This window comes from Lolium rigidum, chromosome 3, assembly GCF_022539505.1.
Source record: "Lolium rigidum isolate FL_2022 chromosome 3, APGP_CSIRO_Lrig_0.1, whole genome shotgun sequence".
In the NCBI taxonomy this organism is placed as follows: Eukaryota; Viridiplantae; Streptophyta; class Magnoliopsida; order Poales; family Poaceae; genus Lolium; species Lolium rigidum.
In genome coordinates, this window is record NC_061510.1 from 197641548 (window position 1) to 197664346 (window position 22799).

The following is a 22799-nucleotide window of genomic DNA, read 5'->3' on the forward strand; positions in this document are numbered from 1 at the left end:
AGAAGAAAATGAAAAACTTGCTAAAGAGAATAATGTAGCTAAAGTTTGGACTATTACCACCACTAGTAATGATAATGATTCACATGTTGCTACACCTCCTACTATCAATGGTAAAATAATTGGTGTTGGCAATGTTTCTACTCCTAGTGCAAAGCGTACAAAACTGCCTGAAATTGCTAAAACTGCTGAAACTGCTTGTGATAAAACTGCTGAAATTTTTTCCAACATTGGGGATGATGATCCCATTGCTTTATATTATAATGGTTTGGATTTTGATGATTGCCACATCTCTGAAGTTATAAAGTTCTTACAAAAACTTGCTAGAAGTCCTAACGCTAGTGCTATAAACTTGGCCTTTACAAAACATATTACAAATGCTCTCATAAAAGCTAGAGAAGAGAAACTAAAACTTGAAACTTCTATTCCTAGGAAGTTAGAAGATGGTTGGGAGCCCATCATTTAGATGAAGATCAATGATTTTGATTGTAATGCTTTATGTGATCTTGGTGCAAGTATTTCTGTTATGCCTAAGAAAGTCTATGATATGCTTGACTTGCCACCATTGAAAAATTGTTATTTGGATGTTAATCTCACTGATAATGCTAAAAAGAAACCTTTGGGGAGAATTGATAATGTTCGCATTATGATTAACAATAACCTTGTCCCCGTTGATTTTGTTGTCTTGGATATTGAATGCAATGCATCTTGTCCCATTATATTGGGAAGACCTTTTCTTCGAACTGTTGGAGCTATCATTGATATGAAGGAAGGTAATATTAAATATCAATTTCCTCTCAAGAAAGGTATGGAACACTTCCCTAGAAAGAGAATGAAGTTACCTTTTGATTCTATTATTAGAACAAATTATGATGTTGATGCTTCATCTCTTGATAACACTTGATTCACACTTTCTGCACCTAGCTGAAAGGCGTTAAATAAAAGCGCTTATGGGAGACAACCCATGTTTTTACTACAGTACTTTGTTTTATATTTGAGTCTTGGAAGTTGTTTACTACTGTAGCAACCTCTCCTTATCATGTTTTTGTGCCAAGTAAAGTCTCTATGGTAAAGTTGATGCTAGATTTGGATTGCTGCACAGAAACAGCATTGCTGCCTGTCACGAATTCGCGCAGAAGTCTTTGTAAAAAAATCAAAAAAATCTGCAAATTTACGTGTGTGATCCTAAGATATGTACGCAACTTTCATTAGTTTTGAGTTTTTCCGTTTGAGCAAGTTAAGTGCCCCTTCCAGGTTCGTATTTACGGACTGTTCTGTTTTTGACAGATTCTGCCTTTTATTTCGCATTGCCTCTTTTGCTATGTTGGATGAATTTCTTTGTTCCATTAATGTCCAGTAGCTTTGTGCAATGTCCAGAAGTGTTAAGAATGATTGTGTCACCTCTGAACATGTGAATTTTTGATTGTGCACTAACCCTCTAATGAGTTTGCTTGAAGTTTGGTGTGAAGGAAGTTTTCAAGGGTCAAGAGAGGAGTATGATATACTATGATCAAGAGGAGTGAAAGCTCTAAGCTTGGGGATGCCCCGGTGGTTCACCCCTGCATATTTTAAGAAGACTCAAGCGTCTAAGCTTGGGGATGCCCAAGGCATCCCCTTCTTCATCGACAACATTATCAGGTTCCTCCCCTGAAACTATATTATTATTCAGTCACATCTTATGTGCTTTGCTTGTAGCGTCTGTTTGTTTTTGTTTTTGTTTTTGTTCAAATAAAATGGATCCTAGCATTCATTGTGTGGGAGAGAGACACGCTCCGCTGTTGCATATGGACAAATATGTCCTTAGGCTTTACTCATAATATTCATGGCGAAGGTTGAATCTTCTTCGTTAAATTGTTATATGGTTGGAATCGGGAAATGCTACATGTAGTAATTCTAAAATGTCTTGAATAATTTGATACTTGGCAATTGTTGTGCTCATGTTTAAGCTCTTGCATCATATACTTTGCACCCATTAATGAAGAAATACATAGAGCTTGCTAAAATTTGGTTTGCATATTTGGTCTCTCTAAAGTCTAGATAATTTCTAGTATTGAGTTTTGAACAACAATGAAGACGGTGTAGAGTCTTATAATGTTTACAATATGTCTTTTATGTGAGTTTTGCTGCACCGGTTCATCCTTGTGTTTGTTTCAAATAACCTTGCTAGCCTAAACCTTGTATCGAGAGGGAATACTTCTCATGCATCCAAAATCCTTGAGCCAACCACTATGCCATTTGTGTCCACCATACCTACCTACTACATGGTATTTCTCCGCCATTCCAAAGTAAATTGCTTGAGTGCTAACTTTAAATTTCCATCATTCGCCTTTGCAATATATAGCTCATGGGACAAAATAGCCTTAAAAACTATTGTGGTATTGAATATGTACTTATGCACTTTATCTCTTATTAAGTTGTTTGTTGAGCGGTAACCATGTTTTCTGGGGACGCCATCAACTACTCTTTGTTGAATATCATGTGAGTTGCTATGCATGTCCGTCCTGTCTGAAGTAAGGGCGGTTTTCACAATCAAATGGTTTGAGTATGCATACTGTTAGAGAAGAACATTGGGCCGCTAACTAAAGCCATGAATCATGGTGGAAGTTTCAGTTTGGACATAAAACCTCAATCTCTTATGAGAATATTATTCGTTGTTGAATGCTTAAGCATTAAAAGAGGAGTCCATTATCTCGTTGTCTATGTTGTCCCGGTATGGGTGTCTAAGTTGAAGAATGATCAAAAGCGAGAAATCCAATGCGAACTTTCTCCTTAGACCCTTGTACAGGCGGCATAGAGGTACCCCTTTGTGACACTTGGTTGAAACATATGTTATGCAATGATAATCCGTGTTAATCCGAGCTAATTAGGACAAGGTGCGGGCACTACTAGTATACTATGCATGAGGCTTGCAACTTGTAAGATATAATTTACATGATACATATGCTTTATTACTACCGTTGACAAAATTGTTTCATGTTTTCAAAATAAAAGCTCTAGCACAAATATAGCAATCGATGCTTTCCTCTTTGAAGGACCTTTCTTTTACTTTTATGTTGAGTCGAGTTCACCTATCTCTCTCCACCTCAAGAAGCAAACACTTGTGTGAACTGTGCATTGATTCCTACATACTTGCATATTGCACTTGTTATATTACTTTACATTGACACTATCCATGAGATATACATGTTATAAGTTGAAAGCAACCGCTGAAACTTAATCTTCCTTTGTGTTGCTTCAATACCTTTACTTTGATTTACTTGCTTTATGAGTTAACTCTTATGCAAGACTTATTGATGCTTGTCTTGAAGTACTATTCATGAAAAGTCTTTGCTTTATGATTCATTTGTTTACTCATGTCATTACCATTGTTTTGATCGCTGCATTCATTACATATGCTTACAATAGTATGATCAAGGTTATGATGGCATGTCACTCTAGAAATTATCTTTGTTATCGTTTACCTGCTCGGGACGAGCAGGAACTAAGCTTGGGGATGCTGATACGTCTCCGACGTATCGATAATTTCTTATGTTCCATGCCACATTATTGATGATATCTACATGTTTTATGCATACTTTATGTCATATTTATGCATTTTCCGGCACTAACCTATTAACGATATGCCGAAGAGCCAGTTGATGTTTTCTGCTGTTTTTGGTTTCAGAAATCCTAGTAAGGAAATATTCTCGGAATTGGACGAAATCAACGCCCAGGGGCCTATTTTTCCACGAAGCTTCCAGAAGACCGGAGGGGAGACGAAGTGGGGCCACGGGGCGCCGCCACACTAGGGCGGCGCGGCCTAGAGGGGGCCCGCGCGGCCCTAGCGTGTGGGGCCCCCGTGACGCCCTTTGACCTGCCCTTCCGCCTACTTAAAGCCTCCGTCGCGAAACCCCCAGTACCGAGAGCCACGATACGGAAAACCTTCCAGAGACGCCGCCGCCAATCCCATCTCGGGGGATTCAGGAGATCGCCTCCGGCACCCTGCCGGAGAGGGGAATCATCTCCCGGAGGACTCTTCACCGCCATGGTCGCCTCCGGAGTGATGAGTGAGTAGTTCACCCCTAGACTATGGGTCCATAGCAGTAGCTAGATGGTCGTCTTCTCCTTATGTGCTTCATTGTTGGATCTTGTGAGCTGCCTAACATGATCAAGATCATCTATCTGTAATGCTATATGTTGTGTTTGTCGGGATCCGATGGATAGAGAATACTATGTTATGTTGATTATCAATCTATTACCTATGTGTTGGTTATGATCTTGCATGCTCTCCGTTATTAGTAGAGGCTCGGCCAAGTTTTTGCTCTTAACTCCAAGAGGGAGTATTTATGCTCGATAGTGGGTTCATGCCTCCATTAAATGCAGGACGGTGACGAAAGTTCTAAGGTTGTGGATGTGTTGTTGCCACTAGGGATAAAACATTGATGCTATGTCCGAGGATGTAGTTATTGATTACATTACGCACCATACTTAATGCAATTGTCTCGTTGTTTGCAACTTAATACTTGGAAGGGGTTCGGATGATAACCTCGAAGGTGGACTTTTTAGGCATAGATGCATGTCTGGATAGCGGTCTATGTACTTTGTCGTAATGCCCAATTAAATCTCACTATATTTATCATATCATGTATGTGCATTGTCATGCCCTCTCTATTTGTCAATTGCCCGATCGTAATTTGTTCACCCAACATGCTATTTATCTTATGGGAGAGACACCTCTAGTGAGCTGTGGGCCCCGGTCCTATTCTTTACATCGAATACAATCTATCGCAATATTTGTTCTTTACTATTTTCTCGCAAACAATCATCATCCACACTATACTAATCCTTTGTTACAGCAAGCCGGTGAGATTGACAACCTCACTCGTTTCGTTGGGGCAAAGTACTTTGGTTGTGTTGTGCAGGTTCCACGTTGGCGCCGGAATCCCTGGTGTTGCGCCGCACTACATCCCGCCGCCATCAACCTTCAACGTGCTTCTTGGCTCCTCCTGGTTCGATAAACCTTGGTTTCTTTCTGAGGGAAAACTTGCTACTGTCTGCATCACACCTTCCTTTTGGGGTTCCCAACGGACGTGTTAATTGCACGCATCAAGCTGCAACGACCCAAGTCTTTAGCAGCATTTTGGTCGTCGAACGAGAAGAAGCAGGGAGAGTTCACGGTGTGCAGAGGCCTGTTTACTATCTCAGTGAAGTGCTCACACCTGCAAGGCAGAGGTATCCCCATCATCAGAAGCTGGCATACGCAATGTGGAGGTCAGCTCGCAAGCTACGGCACTATTTCACAGAGCACCCGATTATCATCGTGAGCGAAGCACCATTGAAGAACATAATGACTAACCCAGAGGCCACGGGTCGAGTGTCTCAATGGGCCATCGAAATAGCACCACACGACATAACTTACGTTAATCGAACGGCGATAAAATCCCAAATCCTCCCAGATTTGGTGGCAGATTGGATTCAATCACAGACACCAGCAGCACCCGACATGTCGGGGTCATGGACAATGTACTTCGACGGGTTGAAATGGAGCACAGGCGCAGGAGCAGAGGTGGTACTAATATCACCATAGGGAGATAAGATGAAGTACATACTACGTATGAATTTCTCCCTGCCAACAAATAACGAGGCAGAGTATGAGGCGTTGTTGCACGGAATGAAGATGGCGAAGGCATGTGGGGCAACTCGCCTGGAAATTTATGGAGACTCAAACCTGGTAGTACAACAGTCGATGAACCTATGTGACGCGGTCAGTGACAACATGATCGCCTACCGATAGTTGTACCAAAACATGGAAGCCAAATTTGAAGGGTGCGAACTTAAACATGTCGGCAGAGCCAGCAATGAGGAAGCCGACTCTCTGGCAAACATCGGGTCCATGTGCTCCCCCATTCCAGACGGAGTGTTTTACGAAGTGATCGCTCAGCGATCGATAAAAGAGAGAGTTTCGGCACCTCCAAAGCCGTCGGCTGACGAACCGGAGGCTAGCCCGCAGCAAACTGCCGAAGAATCTCCAACTCCGCTTGCGGAACAGGTCCTCCTCCTTGAGCCACTATGGACCAAACCATTCCTAGCGTATCTAACAAAGCATGAGTTGCCAGAGGATCCAGTAGAAGCAAGACGAGTCGTCAGACGGTCAAAAGCCTTCACCGTGGTGAACGGTGAACTCTACAAGCGCAGCATTTCTGGTATTTTCCAAAGGTGTATTGCCATTGACGATGGAAAAGCACTGTTACGCGAGATACACGAAGGAACTTGCGGACACCACGCAGGAAGCAGGGCCCTTGTGGCGAAAGCCTTCAAGGTGGGATTTTACTGGCCAACGGCGGCATCGGATGCTCGAGATCTGGTCATGAAGTGCGACCCTTGCCAGCGTTTCTCACCAAAACCGCACGCCCCTGCGACAGATCTGATGACAATACCTCTGGCGTGGCCCTTCGCTCAATGGGGACTCGACCAAGTTGGACCACTGCCAAGGTCATCACCCGGAGGACACACGTACCTACTGGTCGCTGTCGACAAATTCACCAAGTGGATCGAGGCAGTACCGGTACGAAACCAAAAAGCTGAAACAACAGTTCAATTCTTCAGGGGAATAACCTGTCGATTTGGTATGCCTCACAGTATCGTCACAGACAACGGAACTAACTTTGACTCCAAAGAGTTTCGAAAATTCTATGATGACAGAGGAATCAAACTGAAATTTGCATCAGTGGCCCACCCACAGACCAACGGCCAGGTGGAAAGGATCAATGGTCTAATAGGGGATGGCCTCAAGAAACGCCTTACGGGTGCAGCTGGAGCTTGGGTCGAGGAGTTACCATCGGTACTTTGGAGTTTGCGTACCACACCTAACAGGTCGACTCAATACACCCCGTTCTTCTTGGTACATGGAGCCGAAGCAGTTCTGCCAGCCGATGTTCGGTTCGAAGCTCCTCGGATGACAGCATACACAGAATCCTCTTCCAACATCGCGCTGCAGGATGCTGTAGACCTCCTTGACGAAGCGCGAGATATTGCTTTGGCAAGAACGACGGTATACCAGCAGGCGTTGAGAAGTTATCACAGTCGACGAATACGCAGTCGAAGCTTTAATGTTGGAGATATGGTACTGCGGCTGAAGCAAGAGAGACCCTTAAAACTCGAGTCTCCATGGGAAGGACCATATATCGTCACTGAAGTGATACCAGGAGGAGCATATCGGCTCAAAAACCCAACTTCGGGGAAAGACGTTGGGAATCCATGGAACATCGCACAGTTGCGACGGTTCTATACATAGGATACAATTGTTTTTATTTACTCGACAGCCCTTAAGGTCGCTTTTGCATTATGAATAAAATTCTAATCAGATTTTCCACCCTTTTTCTTGATCCAGGCCTCATCATCCGAATAAATTGTTCGGGGCCCCTGTCGTTGGCTCTTACTCCCATCGGGAGCGCTAGCCAAAAACATGCTCGCACAGTGTCGTTAATTAAATACTCTCAACGAGAGCTAAGGTTAATGACACACAAAACAACCAATCCAAGCCTCGAGAAAATACGCGAGTGCTGCAGTCGATGGTTATACTATCATAAAATGAGGCTCAAACCGGTGCACCGTGTGACGAAGCCAAGCATCTAATTCCCTCGATTAAGTTGACGGGTATCGCTCCTACAAAACTTACATATCGACTTCGCAATAAAATTGCAAATTACGATGAAGTTGTCGGGAGAGCAGGATGAATTGATCACTCAGCCGCCCTCGACAATGAATTATCAATCAAATTAACAAATTCACCAGGATTACATGATGTGCGACGTACACGTTGAATCTACATAAAACAATCTTGTGCAGGTACAAAAGTTATTACATTCACGACGGGGCTCCTTGGTTCCCTTGGGCCCTCAGATCTCTCTCAATGCATGTCTCCATCCGCGAGATGATGGTATATGCAGGACCTCTAGCGATATCATAATATTGACCTAAACTTCTCTCGGTGTTCCCTATGGCCTTCAAGTCTAAATATGGATGACATGCCAATACCGAAGCAAAGGCGAGTTCAGCGCCAGCTAGGAGTTCTTTCCGCACCAGCAGTCGAATCCTCTCCGGAGATTTGAATCGAGTGAACAAAGCAGACAGAGTTTCGGGTGCTTGATCCAGAGGGAACAAAGTCTTCCAAACCATCGTAAGATGAGCGTGGAATTTATCAAAGTAGTAGTGCACCTTCTCTGCCCGATGCTCGAACTTCGCCACAATAATAGCCTTCGGACGATGCAACCATAAATCGTGTTTCGGGTGAGCAACGTCAGTCATCGCCTCGACCTTTTCATGGATCTTCTTGTTCTCCTCAGATTTATCTGAAGATACGATTGAAAAGGACGAATATCAGTTAAGGGAACATCCAGGCTACGTCAGAAATCAAAAGAAGGGTTGGCACTAACAACCCAAACTTTCGGTAGCAACATGAAGACGATCGAGAGCATGTTGTTCAATGGCAGTCCCTATCTCACTCTTCTTCTTCAACAATGCTGCCATCGCGTGAAGGGAGGTAATATCTTTATTCAGACGAGACACTTGGTTGCGTAAAGAACGAACAAGGCCAGATTCATCGCTAGCCGAAGAATTTGAAAAAGGTTCGACGCGGGAGGAAGATGAAGGAATCTGCAGTACAACTTTCAGATCAGAATAGCACTAGCATAAATCTCCCATCGGGAGCACTGGAGTGTATGTGTTACATTCAAAAGATTTTTCGGACTGACTACAGAGCCAAAATACAACAGGACCAAGTCAAATTGCATCAGGTCTTAATTACAATTAATAAAGCAAGCATTCAAGGAAGTGCCGACGACGAGCCAGGAGCAGCTTCAGGTGCAGACTTGGACTGGGCTTCATCAACCAATTTGAGGAGCTGGTTAGCACATGCCACCGCCGATCGTTTGAAGGGTTCAAGGTCAACTAGGCGATTGTCGTCGTCCACAGGCAATGCCTTGGATAACTTCTCTAAGTCAGACCCCATCCCATGACCCATCAGCAGCTGGAAAGTAAGAACCGCCCCAAACAAGCGGTTACGGCGTTTCAATACCTCCACAGGCTCAGAAGAGTCGACGAGGAAAGCATCCGCCATCTCGCCGAGAGTCTTGTCCTGCTTCACCTTTGGGAAAATCATCGAGTATAGCCTCGACAATGCTCCTTTAGTCTTCTGCAGAAGCCCAAGAACTTGGACGTTGGACTCAGCGGCGAGAGAAAGGGCGTCAGGTGTAGAGTCCTCCCGAAGCATACGCGCCCGAGTGATGGTGTTATCACCAGAATTTGACCGGATCAAAGGTGGGCCGTGATCAAGATGGGTTTGAAGAATATATATATAGAAGAAATACGTGAATCGGCCTTACATGCAAAGTTTGGGCTAGTTTGCCCGTGTATCTGTACCATAGTAGGATACGTGTCGGTTAGGAGTTAGAGTTTTACCCGTGCACGGTTAGATGCACGCCTGAATTAGAAAGTCCCCTGGACTATAAATATGTATCTAGGGTTTATGGAATAAACAACAACTAACGTTCAACACAATCAATCTCGGCGCATCGCCAACTCCTTCGTCTCGAGGGTTTCTCCTTGTAAGCACCATGCTGCCTAGATCGCATCTTGCGATCTAGGCAGCACAAGCCTATCTGCGTTGTTCATGCGTTGCTCGTGCTGAAGCCTTTTTGATGGCGAGCAACGTAGTTATCTTAGATGTGTTAGGGTTAGCATTGTTCTTCGTATCATATGTTGTCGTAGTGCAACCCTTATACATCTAGCCGCCCTTACACCTATCTTAGGTGTAGGGGCGGCACCCCGCTTGATCATTATTTAGTAGATCCGATCCGTTACGGTTGCTCCTTGTTCTCCAAGGATTAGTTTAATATCCGCAATAGTTAGGCCTTACAAAGGGTTGGAGGATCCAGCGGCGTGTAGGGTGTAGTTTGCTAGCCCTAGGCAGGATGTTCCGGGGATCAACCTCGTGTTGGTTTTTAGGCCGTGTCTAGGATCGGCTTACGATCACCGTACGCGAGCGCGAGGCCCAATCGTGAGTAGGGTGATCCGATTATGCGGTGAAAACCCTAAATCGTCGTAGATCGCATTAGCTTTATCTTGATCAAGCAGGACCACCATATATTCGGACACCTTGTACGAATCATGGGTGGATCGGCTCTTTGAGCCGATTCACGAGATAACCCGAGAGCCGATCGAGGCTCGTATTTAATGTTTACGTGTATGCCATGCAGGAAACTAAGCGAGGCATCATCCAACACCTTCCCGACCAGGTATAGGTCAGGTGGCACGCCCTTGCGACAGGCATCGGACGTGTGACCGGAAGGCTTTGCGGGCCGTCGCTCCGAGGGACCGGGGCCAGCCGCAGCCCTAGTTGTTCCCGGCTCTATCGTGTTGCCGGTCGCTGCTCGCCGGTGGGTTTCGACCGCAACACATTCCGGCACGCCCGGTGGGACAATCTTCGACATCCACCGCATCGCCATCTACATCCGAGATGGCGGAAAGCACTCCGGTCAAGTACGAGGATCCGCTCGACGAGCTCAAGAAGAAGCATGACGAGATCAAGGCGGTCCTCGAAGCCGACCTCATCGGCTCTTTCCACGGAACCCGCTCCCACGGCGTCGGGTGGAAGGGGTTCTCACCTGAAGGCGCACTCGATGGAGTGGACCTGTCCGCCCCATCGGAAGAACGCACCGAGTCGCTCGCGTCGAGAGATCAACTTCATGGTGGCTCATTCGCTGCACCGCCACTGCGAGAGCCCGGTGAACACTTTGGAGCGTGTCGCTCGCGCGTGATCCAGGAAACCATGAGCCATCGGTATTCTCCGTCGGGACCGGCTCGGGGACTTACAAAGGAGAAATACCATTCCGGTCCCGTCCACCGCTGCCGTTCGCGTTGGCAGCACCGAAGTGCCGAACTCATCGGCATACGTCGTCTACAAGATTGGTGGTGACCCTAGTGACTACCAATCCCTACTCGAGGCGCCCAAGGAGATCCCGCACGGATACACGTGCGCATACGTACCAGACTGCAGTACCTGGGCACTCTCGAACCAGGCTGCAACAGCAGGGGCCTCTGGAATAGCAGGAGGGACGTCGGGAGCAGATCTTGAGAAGCAAATGTGGTTAGCTAAGTACGCCACTCCGACAAACCTCCAGAGCTCAGCTCCTGCAGTTGGCTCAGAACTGGAAAAGCAAGCATGGCTGGCTAAGTATGCCACCCCGGCGAACCTTCAGGGTTCGACGCCTTCAGCCATCGCCGCGGATCAGATTTGTACAATTCTGAAAGACCAATTCGGCATGATGCCGAAAAGGAAGACGTTCGGCTATACCAAGCCGTACCCCAACGAGTACGAACTGATCCCGCTACCACCCAAATATCGGCTCCCTGACTTCACAAAATTTAGTGGATCAGATGGCTCCAGCTCCATTGAGCATGTGAGCCGATATTTGGCACAGCTGGGCACGATCTCAGCATCAGACGAGCTGCGTGTGAGGTTCTTCGCACAGTCCCTCACATGATCGGCTTTCGGGTGGTACACGTCGTTGCCACCGAACTCAATCCGGACTTGGAAGCAGTTGGAAGAGCAGTTCCATGAGCAGTATCACTCAGAGGCTTCCAAGGCTGGCATTGCCGATCTAGCACAAGTATGACAGAAGCGCGGGGAAACAGTGTCAGAATACATCCAGCGCTTCAGGACCGCGAGGAACCGATGCTATTCGGTTCACGTAAGTGAAAAAGAAGCGATCGAGTTGGCGGTGGTGGGTCTCTCATCATCGATCAAGGACGTGGCCTCCCAAGCGAGACTACCTTTCATTGGCGCACATTTTGCGTAAGCTGTCGGCATATGAACGAGCGCCACCCGGACGTTTACCGGGACAAATTCAAGCGTGCGGTGGTCCTGCTTGAGGCAGACGAGGATGAAGGTGCTGCGGGAGATCGAGAGGTAGCAGTGGCTGAATGGACTCGGGCGGCAGGCCCCGTGTCCTGCAAGTGGGTTAAGCCACAAGGCCCTCCCAAAGGGTTCGACTTCGACGTGACCAAAACTGAGAAGATTTTCGATCTCTTACTCACGGAGAAGCATATAAAGGTACCCGAAGGCCACAAGATCCCCACGGTGCAGGAGTTGAACGGAAAGCCATACTGCAAGTGGCATAACACGTTCACCCACACCACTAACGACTGCAGGGTGTGGCGTCAGCAGATCCAAATGGCGATAGAAAAAGGACGGCTAATTTTCAACCAGTACGCCATGAAGGTCGACACACACCCCTTCCCTGCCGTTAACATGGTGGAGTACACTTACCATGGAGGGTGCCAGCCAGATTTCTCATGCAATATCAACATGGTAGGACCTAGGCACCACTCTGGTAAGGATGGAGATGAGGGCAGCTGCTCTCATAGCAAAGACACAGAGGAAGCCGCTCCACGCGATCGGCTCCGCCACGACGGCAAGCGCTACGTCACAGAGGGAGAAGTGAAGAACATAAGATATCGGCGACCTCTCTCTGATCACCTCCTCAACAAGTATGTGAGTCAGTATGACCAACGCCGACGATACAACGACGATGATGAAAAAGATCGTCTGGCTAGGGACGACAGGAGACGTCGTCGGCGTGATCACGACGAGGAGCGATATGAGCGCCACGCCAAGGGAAAGTCAAGGGAGCAAGACGACGAGGATAGGCACTAGGACTGCCCCTTCTTCAGACACTGCTGGGATTCAGGAATGAGCCGATTGCCTACAATCGGCAACTGCCCAGAATGCAAACAAAAGAAGAAGGACGCAGCTAACGTGTCTGTGTTCAAGCGTCTAGGGCCTCTCCCGCCTCGGAACAAGCATGATGAGTCCGCTCGGGTGGAAGATCTCGAGGAACTAGAGGACGATGATGAAGAAGACAAGTATCATCGGCCAAGGTGGTGCCCTGATGGGCTCAGCCGTTCCCAGAAGCGAAGGGTTCAGCGTCTACGTGGGTTGGAAGAAGCTGAAAGGTTATACCGCACACGTTGAGGAAGGCACGGCCTGATCTAGCCGCCAAAATTCAGCGAACCCTGGACGAAGAAGGTCGGCCACAAAGAAAAGAGTGGCGCCCCAGACAAAGGAAAGCCGATGATGAGACATCGGCTGGCACAAACATGGTCTTCATCCTTCCAACGGAGTTTAGCGCTCCGAGATTATACGAAGCACTCGTGGCACAACCGGATCTGCGGCCCACGGCCGGTCATCTTTGAGAAGCCACGAGAAAGAAGTTACAGGCATCTGAAGGCCCTGTACTTGCGAGGATACATCAATGGGCAGCATGTTAACAAGATGTTGGTGGACACCGGAGCGGCAGTTAACATTATGCCATACTCCATGCTACGCCGGTTAGGACGCTCCAGCTCGGATTTGATCAAAACCAATGTAACACTGAGCGATTTCAACGGCCAAGCATCTGATGCACAAGGTGTTCTGAATGTGGATCTGACCGTAGGAAGGAAAACTGTCCCTACGACGTTCTTTATTGTCGACAGCAAAAGCTCCTATCGTTGTCCTACTAGGGAGAGATTGGATCCACGCCAATCTGTTGCATTCCATCCACAATGCACCAATGCCTAAAACAGTGGGATGGAGATGAAGTAGAAGTCGTCCACGCAGATGATTCAGCCGAGATTTCGACGGCTGGCATGAACGTTTGGGAGGCATCAGGCCAAGAGCCACTCTCAGGCATCAATTTGGATGACTGCGAGCGCATCGACGTGACAAAGAATGGGGTTAGGTTGGTCTTATCCACCGGCCTGACCGTGTAACAAAAGCAAACGTCGATGGATGAACGTGGCGATGCCGATCCAGGTGATCGGCCCAAAGGATTTATGGAGGAACATTACAAAACCTTCATCGAGCAAGCAACGTGGAGGCCGATTCCAGCAATCGGCCAAAATTATCATCACCATCCATTCTGCCTGGGTTCAGTATTTAATCCAACAGGGTATACCTGAAGAGCCGATACCATCAAATCCCTTGAAAGAATCGGCTCGGGGGGCACCTAATCGGATGAACATGTGCAGTAAAACCTTTGCTAATCACAGAAGCCGATTTCAGCAGTTACCTGGCAGAATCGGCTCGGGGGGCACATAATCAGATGAGCATGTGCAATACATGTGCAGTGAGATATTGGGGGCCGATAGAAAAATCGGCCCGTAAAAAAAAAATCTACCAGTCGCAAGGACCTCCAGCTCTGTGTCAGAGGAGTTCTACTTCTGAGCCGTTGTGTGATCATCTGCAGCATCGGAGGGGTGATCGGCTCTGGCTGGCTCTGCATGATAGTTCTCTCGGACATGATCTAGCCCAGGTCCATTTGTCTGAATGGCGTGCCCTCGTCTCTGTTTCGCCTTGACTGAGACTCGGGGGGCAGCTGGCCTGGTGGATGCTCTGTTTTTGAAAGCCGATTGGGTGGCCATCGGCTAGTCCCGCGCCGCGATTTGCGTCAAGGGTGGTGATCCGGCGGAACTCAAATTCATTGTTCGAAAGGATGAAGGATAGTTCATGAATGGCTTGATGCGCTGACATCGGCTTATTGAGTTTTGACCAAGATTGCAGTCACCCTGTGGTCGAAGAGATGAAGGGCGGATTATGAGAGACCGATGCATTGCCATCGGCTCATTGAGAATCGGTTTAAAAGAAATCGGCAAAAGCAAATTGGGGAAACTTCTTCATTAACGAACATGATTTCTTACAAAGGAAGAGCCGATTGCTCAAAGAAGGAAGAACAAAAGAAGGGTCTATTGACCAATCTACTACTGCTAGGCCTATACTAGTAGATCCTAATCTACGGGCCGTCGCTGCCCTCGTCTTCATCCTCGGAACTCTCATCGGCACTGCTGCCGATGGGCTCCTCATCGCTACTCCCGTAGCCCTCTACGGGAGCTTCATCCTCGTCTTCATCGTCGCTGCTGTCGTCGTCCCACAACATGCGGAGACGTTTCGCCGGCGGGTAGCCCTCGAGGGAGTCGTCGTCGTCGTCATCGTCTTCCTCTTCCTCTTCTTCAGAGGTGGGGCAGCCATCCCAGGGGAACCGGTCGTCCTCGCTTTCCGACTCTAGTTCCCCGTCGGCGAGGAACTGAAGATCTTCATCCCCGCTGGTCAGGGACTGGTCGTCTTCGGACCAGATGGAGGAGGCGTGGTCTTCCTGGTCCCATTCTTCTGGGGCGCGGATGTCCTCCGGCGTTGTTGTGGGTATACTTTATGGGTATATCAACGGCATGGCCTAGATCCGGCAAGCCCGGGTGGCCCATAGATGGTGGTGAGGCATGTGGCCCATCGGGCGGCCAAGTTGCTGTAGATCCTGAAGGATGAAGTCCAGCCCAGGAACAGGAAGCCGGATCTCAACCGACCTACGAAGGAGGCCGGATCCGTGACAGCCCATGAAGTATCCGGATCCAGCACGTACCTGGAGGAAGGCGGATCCTTGACGTACACAGCAAGATATTGTACCGTAGTTAGGCAACTTGTATTCCGGTTAGGACTCTCCATGTAAACCCTAGATCAGTGCGCCTTTATAAGCCGGATCCCGGGAGCCCTGGAGGCACAACCACAACTCATTGTAACAACGCGAAAGCGCCCAGATAATTCCAGACAAGCAGCAGTAGGCCCTGTCATCGTGCGGGTGTTCCGAAGCTGGGTAACTCGCGTACCACCGTCCCGTGTGCACTCCGCCCTATGGCCCCTACTTCTTCTCCCCCTCGTGAGGATCCCTCCTCCGAGGTACCGTCGATTAGGCAACGACGGTTGGCGCCCACCGTGGGGCCTGCGGCGTCCGGAGGCCGGAACCGGGAGGGTTCCGCCATGGGAAGCTACGACGACACCATCGGCTGTGGGGCGTGTCCTTTACGCCGGAAATCTGCCGATCGTCCCTCCGGATGAGTGTTGGATTCCGGCTAAAACCGATCCCGTCAAGCTCTCCATCGTCCCAGTTGGCGGCATACACATCTTCATCGGGGAAACCGTCGATTCCGACGGAAACCCGCTGGTAAGTAGCGCTGACGCGACCGCCGCTGAGCGGGACGCAGTCGCGAAGATCCGATCTGAGACGCAGGAACTTCCTAGCGAAGATTCCGCCTTAGATCTGAAAAAATCAAAACCCACCCAATCCGCCCACGAGCGGGAAGTAACGGTGGAAGACCAATGCGGATCCTCCCGGGTCTCCCGGGTGTTAGAGAAGCAAAGGTGTCACTTCGTACACTTCTTGGCCCATACCGCCGGAACCGCCCCTCATGAAGCCGGAGCTGGTCCCGAGCAGAGTCGAGGCCCCGGAAAACAACGCTGCTCCGGATCAGCAAGAGGCTGTCGGAGAAAGCGAAACTCCGGTCGAAGAGTCGATTTTGGGAAATCTAAGCCCAATCTCCGGAGACACCCGGTCCATGGACACTGCAGAGTTTGATCGCAAGGTGACGGAACTCGGATACGGTGAACAGCCTGAAGTCGATTCCGTCCAGCCAAAGCAGGTACTTGCAACTGTAGCGGCGCTCGGAGAAAACGGATCAGAAGAGGCAGGCACTCAATCCGACCCCCAGCCATCCCACCACGGATCTCCGATGTCACGAGAGCGGCCCCGTAGGGATTCTTCCTCGGAGAGCCTCCTGTCGCCTGAAGAGATAGTCGCACAAGCTCGCATGGATTTGGTCGCAAAGTCAGACGTCCTCAACAAGCCAATAACCCCTGGCGACGCCGCAGATCCGGAGGCTTTAGAGGCCACTAGAAAGGAGATGCTGGCCACAGCCAAAAGTTTGCCAACACCGCAGCTGCTATATTGGATGAGAGGGAAGAAGCTGCACAGACCATGGATCGCTTTGAAAGGCAGGATCGCGAAATCACCGCAACGCTCGAGCAAGTCAAGAGTATGAGAAAGGAGTGGGAGGTGAAAATGACCTACGCACAGGCGGAGGCTGATAGAATCGTCAGAGAAGCAATCCCTCCCCGCAGGATCAACTTCGCAACCCCGCCGAACAGCAGCCGCTCGCCACCCCAAAGGACAATATGGCGAAAGCTGCAGAAATTCGAAGAAAAGTGACGAGGAGATTGACATCAACTACTTGCGCACGCTCGTCGCTTCAGCGGTTAAACAGACGAGCAAGGCGGACACTTCGCGCAAGTTGGAATCTAACCCGGAGCATTGCGTCTCCACTGCGCGAAGGACGCCCACAACAATCGCCATCGAGATGACGAGTCGCGAACCGGATCCTCGGAACGCGAAGGAAAGCCAGGGAACACCCAAATCCGATCCCCGTACCATCAAAGACGCCACCGTCAGATCCGAGAAAGGGAAAGGATGCAATGTACTCTGGATGAGACAAGTACCGCAACGCCTCTCCTCCGCCTAATGGTTACCCGCGTCCACCTCGTCGCCGTAGTCCAGCCGGAAACACCAGGCCTCAAGGGCATGGTGGAATTGTTATCCGCGACATCGTGATGCCCTCCGGAAACCGGAACAGGGAGCGCACGCCGGAACCTCGCCGGAATCAGAACAATGATTGTGAGCCCGAGCCTAGGAGGAGCCGGAACGAGGAGCGCGACCCGGAGCCCCGCCGGAGCCGGAACGACCAGGGCAGCCGGCGTCACGGCGAAGGCAGCCACGGGAGCCGGAGCCAGCACCGGGAGGGCCGGGGAGAATCTGCGAGGCGGAAGCAGGAGGTCGGATCGGCCCCCTCGCAGGTCTCCCTCACCACCACCTAGCGGTGGCGGCGGAGGTGGAGGCGGAGGCGGTGGCCGGAGATCTCGCTCTCGCTCACGGTCCCCGTCACGGCTCGCGCGACGCGCGGGAACGCCTCAACGAATACAGAACCGACTACATCGGACCAAAGTGCTTTGGCAGGATGATTCGAGAGGAACCAAAGCCAAGGAGCTCCCTCAAGCTACCCGGAAATCTGAAGCATTATGATGGCACCGAAAGGCCGGATACCTGGATTGAGGATTACTACAATGCAGTAACCTTTGCCGGAGGAACCCCTAATATCGCCTGCCGCATGCTCCAGTTGTACCTTGTAGGACCAGCCCGGATCTGGCTCAGCGACCTCGAGAAAAACTCTATCTTTTGCTGGTTCGACCTGAAGACCGCTTTTGAGAAACACTTCAGAGGCACCTACAAAAGACCTGCCACGGCAAGCGACTTACAAGCTTGTATCCAGAAGAAGGGAGAATCCTCAAGAAACTTCCTCACACGATGGTTGGCATGCAGGAACGAGTGCGAAAACGTCGACCACACCACTGCCATGTACGCCTTCATTGGTGGACTGCAGAGAGGAGGATTGCTGAGGCATAAGCTTACATGTTTGGCTAACGCCAACAAACTGACTTTGGACGAGATGATCTCCATTGCCAGTGATCACACTGCCGCCGATGACGACGCAGGCGGTGATATCGCAGCTACAACAATCCCCCTGCACCAACAAAAGAAGAACCGTCACTACAAGAAATCTGCCATAATATGACGTTTTTTTTATGACTGGAAATCAAAATGTCATAGCTTTATGACGTTCCTAGCTTTGACCGTCGTTGGCCACTCGGGGGGGCAAAACCCTAGAAAATCGTGATGTTATTGGGCAAAAACGTCATTAGCAATTTAGGTCAAAACGTCATTAGCAAAATATTCGTCCTGAAATATTTCCCGCGCCAGATTTTGCAATTGGCGCCTAAGGATTTTTGGTTTGAAATGACCCAAATGCCAATACATTGACACACCAAAACTGAAAAAGCAGGGTTATTTTGGACAATCTCCCAAATCCTCCCACCACGCCACCCACCAACCCCATCCACTCGTCTCCAATCTCCCACCAAAGCCATCTGCTCGTCTCCACATCGCCGCCTCCCTCCTCCCCTCTACTCCACCTCAGCTGCCGGCCTAGATCCGGCCAACTCCGGTCACTGGTTGCCTCGCCGACCATCTCCCCAGCACTACACCTTCCCCCTCTCTCTATCCCTCCTCATGGAACCACCATACAACATCTTCCCAAAACTTAGCCCGAGGATCCCGCTTCGTACAAAGAGGAGCGAGGAGGGCATGGCAACGGCGGCGCCTCGGCAACGGACCTTGATGCCCTCCTCGACATGTCCGTGGACGTCCTCGTCCTGATATTCCCCACGTGCCTCTCTTTACTTTCTCTGCGCTCTCTCTCCCCCGTCTAATCTCTCTGTATATCTCTGCAGGTGCCCTCGGATCCGCGCAGCACGGGCGCCGCCATGGCGAGGGCGCGTTGAGGTGAGCCGAATTCAAAACTCTCGGCCCCCAGATTCCCAACTTCCCCCAATTCAACGCCCCGATTTCTCAGATTCACGGCTCGGAGCGTTCGGATTCCTTGTTTTCTCGCTGTATATCTTCTATGCCTTGGGATCTGGTCCTGATCCGTCGCGGGAATTCGTCGTGCCTAGGGTTCCGATGGGGAGCTCGGAGATGGCCTCGCAGCAGCAGCAGGGCGACAGCGTCAAGGTGGCCGTCAACGTCCGCCCGCTCATCACGCAGGAGCTCCTCCTCGGCTGCACCGACTGCGTCACCTTCACGCCCGGCGAGCCGCAGGTACGTACGATTCCTTTTCTTCGTGGCCCCCTACTGCTGGTCTTTGGCCAACCATCACAGCACGCGCGCATCCTAGGGGGCTAGGGTTACCGATTGAATCGACGGATGGGCGTATGGTAGATTGGGATCGACAGGATACGTTCTGGGAGTTGGTTCATTCGTTCGCTCCAATTTTATCTGGTTTGGGTGGTCCGGGGAATCATGTCTCTGTATGCTCGAAAATAATAATCACGACGTGTCTGTGATTTCAAGTTTCTTGGAGCACAATTTGGGCGGCCAGATCCCATATGGAACATGTGTGGTGGGGGTTCTATGCTTAGGACCATTGTCTTTGTTGATTTTGAGCATGCCGTTGCAAGCCTGTTATATTTTCAGTTTTCGGTAGCCTTACTACTCAAGCTTAACTCGAAAACAAACAAAAAATAGTCTGTGCTGCATTTGTGGTTGTCTCACTGTAGCAGCTAGCTAAGAATTGCAAGTTTCTTAAGCAAAAAAATTATTTTTGAGCCATGTGGTAGCAATAGTTCTAGAGGTCAACTGATTTTACGCAATGTTGTTTCAGCTGCTAGGAGTCTGCTGATGCTGGGAGAAAATATGATCACTTGGTATTTTCTTTTTTTTGCATTGCTATCTAGACGTAAGTGAGATGGTATCTTGGAATCCAGATATTTTAGAGAAGGAAAACACTTTGGCTGAGCCAACTTATGAATTATGTTGCCCTATGTCAAGCTAAGCAGGTTTGTGCGTAGTCTTCATAGTTAGAATGTCCCATTTAAAAACAATCTAACAACGCTGATTTCTATCTTTTGTTCCTCCTGATGCGAACAAAGAGTATGTATATATTATGAAAAAAGAATGTTCTGTTGTTTAGCTTGGGGCGTGCTCATTAGAAGCTTTAGAATACCTATCAAAGTAAGGGTTTGGCTAACTATCAGTAGTTCTGAATTTATCCCTGTATCACACTTAACTACTCATCCTGAAACATATATGACAAGATTTGTAGATTGCCGATTGCGCTTTGCCACACGATATCCTGGAACATATATGTTGGTTTCAATCAGACGAACTAATAAATATCAGCAGAAAAATTTGAGATCCTAGCTTGCTTCATTTTCACGATCCCAACTTTTTTACCTTTTTTCTCTGGCATTCTAATGCTAGCATCAGCCGACGTACTGATTAGAATTCTTATAGATAGAGCCAGCAAGATATGGCTTCCCTAATGTCAACATTGGTCCAAGGCCTGGTTACGAAAAGGATGAACATTACAAAGATCAATCATACACTAAGTTTACAAGATCAACACTTTCTAGAGTTTCTTGAGTAATATTAACGACATAGCTTACCTTGCAAGTAAATAGAGAAAGGGGAACTGGTGTCTTTAAGATACACTTTTTTTGTATGCCTACCATGCAGTGCTTTGCGGTTGCTTTTCTCCGACAGTCCACTCTTCTATGGCTATGCAGATGTCATTGGTATGGTGACTGGTATTTTGCCTATTGTCAACATTGGTGCTAAAGGTCGTCCAGTGCCAAAGAGAACTTGATGACTCAGTGATAGAAGGTTCACATTGCTTTCCTCTATGGTAAACATGTCCTTCAAATCTGGTGTCTACGGCGACATTTCTTATTGTGCGACACTATTCATTCATGCATAGGTTCTTGTGTCATTCTAGCAAGACAACTATAAAGGATATTTAGAGCGAGAACTGTGAAGCTCTCAAAGTTGTAGACCAATACCGTAGAATTTAATGCCAAAATGGCCGTGGTTGCAGGTTACACATGGCATTAGGCTGTTTGTTTATGCACCACATTTTCATTTTCGTCCTCTAAGTGTCATCACCTGAACTTTTTGTTAGGGGCTGACCACCGTAGCACAGATACCCTATATTTTTTGTTTGCTCAGCTGTTCACGATGTGCAAGATGTGTTGCCGGCGGCGAGGCGAAGCTCGCATGTTCACCTAGTCTCATATAAACGTATTTGTTCTTCAAATTTATAACTAGTAATTAGAACTGTATTGGTTTATCCAAATCTGTTTGCACCAGATCCACACTTGTTAATTTTCGTTGACATGAATCTATTGGGCCTTATTTTTAATTGGTTTAACCTGCAGCAGCATTATTTCCTGATGGTGCAAAGACTATTTCCCGCGGTGGTGAGGTACAGATGGTGCAACAGCAAGAACCGACCTGGAGGTTCCGAGCAAAGTCAGTTCCCTCGATGGAAGGATACTGTGCACTCTCTTTGTTTCGTTTTAACCTTATATTATTGTGTTGTAAATTACCGTGATGTAAATTGAGACCGGAAATGTTGTAATATACGTTGACTATGACTGTTATCAAAAAAATCTTCAATTTCATGTATTTTCGATTTTGTAATTTATTGTTAAATGTTGGAAAATAAACCTCGCAAGTGGGGAAGTATGTGAAATAAAATAAAATAAAATATGTAGGTTCTACTCTGACAATTGGAACCCACTGACTGGTGGGATCAAATCAAAATAAAAAGGCCAAAAATAATGATCCAAAATGTTACGGGCCAAGGCCCAACAAAGCCGAAAAAATAATCAAAACTAATGGGCTCAGCCCACATAAGGAGCTGAATGGACCGGGCTGAATTCAGATAATGACGTTTCTAATTCGTCGCAATTTTGCCACGTCGGATTGCCACGTTGGACTCGGGGGTAGGTGCCCATGACGTTTTGGGAACGTCATGCCGTCAGTGACATTTTAAAACGTCACAAAGCTCTACGACGTTTTCAAGTGGAACGTCTTAAGCAGTCACTGCTGACTCCCAGCTTTCGACGTTTTGAAAAGCGTCACCGTAACGTCACAAGTAGCCATTATTGACGTTTCAGTGACACCTTTATTTTGTCAACTTATGGCAGATTTCTTGTAGTGCGTGATAACGGTAACAGCAGCGGCCACAAACGCAAAAACCCTGATGACCAGAAGAGTGGCGGATCCGACATGGTCGCCATGGCGTTCTAACGCGGAGGTTCAGGAGGCGGAAGAGGACGCGGCCGCGGAGGCGGAGCCGGCGGGGGTCGGCAGCATGGCACTGAGGTCACTGCTGGCGGATCCCGCGCCCCGCAAACCTACGAGGAGTACAGAGACATGCCCTGCCTGGCCCACTTGGATCCGGCTACAGGGAAGTCCACTCACACCAACCGCAACTGCAAGTGGGTCAACGACCTAAAGAACGACCCGGAGGCGGGATACAAGCGAGCCGGAAGCACCGCCCACGCGGCA

General features: G+C 48.7%; 1 long non-coding RNA gene across 1 annotated transcript; it reads left to right on the top strand.

Moving 5' to 3' along the window:
* The first annotated feature begins 20166 nt into the window (after nt 1-20166).
* On the top strand, nt 20167-21502 carry LOC124698815. Its single transcript, XR_007001132.1, has 3 exons — nt 20167-20284; nt 21014-21132; nt 21453-21502. It is a non-coding gene; the product is annotated as an uncharacterized LOC124698815 (long non-coding RNA).
* Nucleotides 21503-22799: the final 1297 nt, after the last annotated feature.